This window comes from Zonotrichia leucophrys, chromosome 2, assembly GCF_028769735.1.
Source record: "Zonotrichia leucophrys gambelii isolate GWCS_2022_RI chromosome 2, RI_Zleu_2.0, whole genome shotgun sequence".
Classification (NCBI taxonomy): Eukaryota; Metazoa; Chordata; class Aves; order Passeriformes; family Passerellidae; genus Zonotrichia; species Zonotrichia leucophrys.
Genome location: NC_088171.1, coordinates 101,679,857 through 101,684,738, shown reverse-complemented (window position 1 = coordinate 101,684,738; position 4,882 = coordinate 101,679,857).

The window sequence follows — 4,882 nt, the reverse complement described above, 5'->3', positions numbered from 1 at the left end:
CCCGCACCGCCGCTGCCGCGTCCCCGCTCGTCTCCGCGCAGCGCGGCGACGCCGCCGCTTCATATTTCCCCTTCCAGCAGGAGGAGGAGGAGTGGTCGGGAGGTGGGGACTCGTCCCGGGGCGGGGAGGGGGCGGCCCCGCCGCTGGGCCGGCGGCAGCGCCGGACAGCGCTCGCTCCCACGGCGGGGGAAGGGGCGCCGGGACCGCCGGGCGGATCCGCGGGGCGGGGGCGGCGCGGAGCGGACACCGCGCTGTGCGAGCACCCGGGGCTTTGCCATCGGCTGGGATGGGCACGGGACGGGCTGGGGATCCCGTGGGAGAGAGAGCGGGGCTGCTCCGTCCTCCCGCGGCTGCGGGCACGGAGGTACCGGCTGGGCTGCGGCTCCCGGGGCCGGCAGGAATCTCTCTTCCCCAGGGGTGCCAAGCGCGACTTCGCCGTCGCGACCGTAAGCTGCAGAGAAAGAAAGTTGGTGTGCGTCCTCTCTTCGAAAGGAAACCTCGGTGTAGTTACTGCTTTCCATGTAAATCCGGCGTTTTATAAACTAAAGATGCGTGTCAGTGATACTTTTGGTGCTGCACTCTCCTGCACGCATTCCCCCATGTCTCTTGTTGACTAATTTTGCTTTTTTCTCTAGTCTTGGGCCCTGTCATGCAAACACGCATGGACTTAATGTACCTATGAGTGACTCGTGCCTGAGTTTAATCACGGGACTTTCATTTGTGATGTCCTCTGGATAGGGATGTCATATTTTCCAGTTTATGTTTGGTCCTGTGGGCTCAGCAGTAGGGCCTCATGGCAAAGAATGTGTAACAAATTGGAGGAAATGTTGAGAAAATCGACATAACTACGTTTTGAACAGCTAAAGTGTTTACACGCTGCATGCTTTAAAAGAAATACAAACAATGTTGATTCCTTCCAAGTCCCTTGAGAGGGAAGAATAAACTTAATTTTCCTCAGTTATATAGGGAGGAAACTGAGACAGAAGCAAGTAAGTGGTGAGTCAGTCAGTGCTCTGGTGCCTTGGATTCCCAGGGTTACACTTGTGCCTTCACACAAATGTCTTTCCATCCCGAAGGGGTGGTTTCCAGAGCACTTGGTGGTGGTCTGTACAAGCCTGTAGTGATCAGATATCCTCCCAATGACCTGGATAGACATGGACAGAGAAAGGCAGCGTCCTCCAAGACACAGGTGTCCATGCACACAATCAAGTAACACTGGGTAAGGCTGTAAAATGCCTTTACTCCACGTTGGTTGCTCATCGTCTTCTCTTGTAGTTGCGACAGAGGTGTTTGTCAGGCGAGCGTGTGAAGGGAGGTGATTCATGCTGTAGACACAGCATTGGGAAAAAGTGTTGTGTACCCAGGTCAAAATTCTGATTTTGCCACTTGTAACAATCGTGCAATAGCAGAGACACCCAAGTAATTTTGCTTTATCTGCAAGTTCAGTAAATGAGTCAGATACAATGAGCAAGGAAAACAACAATATCCACTCAAAATACAGTACAAACGTCTGCATTTTTGAATCTTGAGGACCTGTGGTGTACTTCAGATATGTGTCTACTGGTTGCCTCCCCTAAGAGAAGTCACTGATAACTCAGGGTTATCAGTAACATGATGCTGGGTGTGCAAATGGGTGTTAGAAGGAGAAGGGAAAGGTGATGTGTGTGGGAAAGTGGATTGTTGGTTGAGCAGGTTATTACTAAGGGATCCTGCCTGGTGGAAGAAGGCAGTCTGAAGAGTCTCATGTGTTTGGCACACACATGGGTAATATGACATGTAGGAAGTCTCCTAATGTAACTTTTGCTATTTACCTGGATATAAAAGGCAGGCCAGTGTCACTGTAAGCAGTGATGAAAGATTAGGGGTTTTGAATGTAATTGCTTAAAAGCAGCAACATCCAAAAGGAGAGGCTTCTTATAGGCACATTCTGTTTTACCATCCCCCCATCGAGCAACATAATAATTTGCAAAAAGATGAGACTGAGAATTGCCTGCAAAAAAACAATTCTTACAAAAGGCAGTTATCCCAGAAGGTCATGGTTTCTCCCTTGGGAAGTGACAGGCCTTTATGGCAGCAAACAGCTTTTCGTAAGAGGAAAGGGCAATGCCTTCACTGCTCCACTGGACAACTTTGTAAATTGGGCTCTGCTTGTGGTTTACTATCAGTGCAGCTTCAGATGTGATAATGAAACAAAATGAAATCAATACCCAGTGAGTTCAGATATGTGAGAACTTAAGAAAGACAGCACAAACTATACTTTGTTTTTCTTGTCTTCTTTTTTCCCCTTGATTTTTTGTCATTTTAAGGCTATGTATTTTATCAGCCCAATGCATGTTATTTTTCTTTAAATATACCCAGTCCTACTTGTTTCATTGCCGTGTCCCTCTTCAAAATGTGCTGTAATGGGAAGCAGTGACAAATAACAGCTCTCTGCACTTTGATCTAGGCAGCATGTCACATCAGTTCTCATTAAAAATGGCATTAACCAATCCAACCATGACTTTCTGAACTGGAGCTCCTGGGGTGTATACCTAATTTAGGTATAATGCAATATCATTCACAAAGGCATTTCTCATGCATATTCTCAAAAATACCATAGAGGTCAAAGCATTTCAAAAAGGAAATCGCCAGCAGAAGTTTTCACAGAAAGGAGCAGTTTTGAAAGAAAAAAGCCAAACCCCAAACCTGATGGGAAATGTACTTTGTGACTGAGGCCCTCTGCAAAAAGTATTAAAATAGGAGGAAAACTAACTTGTTGGACTTGTTGTGTGACACTTCAAAGATCTAGGCATATCAGCATAGCACTTGTCTAGGTAAAGTGCTGACTGGTTGGCTGGCAGCCAATGCCAATCTGGTGGTGAAAGATGCTTAAAAGAGGGAGAGGATGGGAAAGAATGGAGGCAGCGAATGTGTGGGACACTTTATGCTATGGAGAAGAATAGGATGGGGCAGCACAGCTAGGATTTACTAATGGCTATATTATGTTTTTAAAAAGAAGGGACGTAAAGATTTATTGAAAAGGAGTGGAGTGACTAATTCGCAAAGAATCAAGCGTCTGGCAGATTTCTGTGAATTGCCCATGGCAAAATAATCAAAATAAGTAGGGAGAAGTTTTTTTACACATCCAGCTTGAGCTAGAAGCCACAAGATAAGCCTGAAGACTGTTTGATAGAGAGAAATATTCACTATGCAGCTTCTTATTTTGGCTTCAGCTGCTTGGGGAAGAAGTTAATCTGTTTGACGATTTGAAAGAAATGGTAATTGGTTTGTTTCTTCCTTCTTTCTGAACTGAAAACGCCACACTTTAGGGGGTATAGCAGAAATGGGATTTATCCATTACTTCCTCTACTGGTTTTAAATATTTAGAATAAGGTGTTTAAGCTGCTGGTTTTTTTCCTTATTCTTTGTTTAAAAAGTAATTGAAAGAACCTCTGGCAATATTTCCTAAATGTTTGGCTCCCAAATTATGCAGACTACTTGACTTTCCCCTACCAGAAATTTTTTTCTTCATTGCAGCTATTGAAGACAGTGGAATTTTATGGTTGCTTTAAGGGACGCTGAATCTGGGTTTAGTTTTGTCAAACATGTACCTGTGGTAAGTCTGTCCTGGAAACTAGGGCTCTGAGGTGGAGCAGATTACCTCAGAGGTCTATCCTTTATTGCTTTTCCCTGTATAGGTAGATAACTAATCTGATAAGTATGCTTTGGAAATGAATTTATTTTAGTCATCCAAGACACAGTGCACGTGTTAAAGTCTGTTGCCTGGAAGCAAACATAGGAAGTATAGACCAAGCATAGTAAAATGAAGTTATTGTGGCCACTGTCTATAGGCTCTTTTCTCTTTTTTTTTTTCAGATACACAAAGAGATGTGCATGCACATGAAAACACAGAGCCCATCTGCTAGAATAGACTTGATGGTTTCACAGAAATGAGGTTGGTTATCCATATAAGGGGTTTTTTAAAGTTTTTCTAGAATGGTTTAAGAAGTAGATGGAAATAAAGGTATAAAATGATGTAAGAGTAGACCCTGCAGAGCTAGGGCCATCCCAGACAGAAAAAATCAAAGAAAGATGTAAAGAGCTCAAACTTAGCCAATGGCTTTTCATAAAATTAGCTCTCTCCTTCTTGTTTCCCCACTCACTTCTGGCATTTAAAATGTGATTTTGATTTGACAATTCAGAGGCAAAGAGGAGCTTCTCTGTGTAGAATTACTTTGCTACAACCACAAATTTCATGGTGCTGTTGCTGTAAGCAGAGCTTGAGAGCCATGTCCAGCTCCCAGTGAGCTTGGCTGGGGTCTTGCCATTGACCAGAGTGAGGGGTGGATCAGTCCTTGGGAGAGGCTGTTGGAAACACCAACTGGAACACCCAGTGCTCATATGTTGGTGACATTCATCTGGAAGCACAGCAAACAGGGGCCAAAGGTGTTTCTTCACCCAGCATACAGGCAGCCATCCTAACCCTCTGCAGCACTGCCATCCATTCATGGCACTCAAATACCATGAAAATGGGTGTGGCAAAAATGTCTTCATAAATGTTGTTTGAACCTCCCGTTGTTTGCACAGTGGCTTAGTGATGTTGTGACTTAAGGGAAAGTAAAGCACCTCAAACAGCTAAACCAGCAGATTGAAAATCTGTTGCAATCTGGGTAAAAAATGACCTTCTTATATCTTCTTGCTCTGAAGAGCTGTGCAATGGATCAGAGAAATAATGATTCTGATTGCTGAAGACAAAGGAAAACTTCTGGAAAAAATTAAATGCTTGTAGAGTGTTGTTCATTACTACTTAAATTTTGTCAGACTGAAATTGAACTTTGATTTTGATTAATTTCTTTGAGAAAATGGAAATTTTGGCAATTATGTATAAACTATCTAAAGAAGC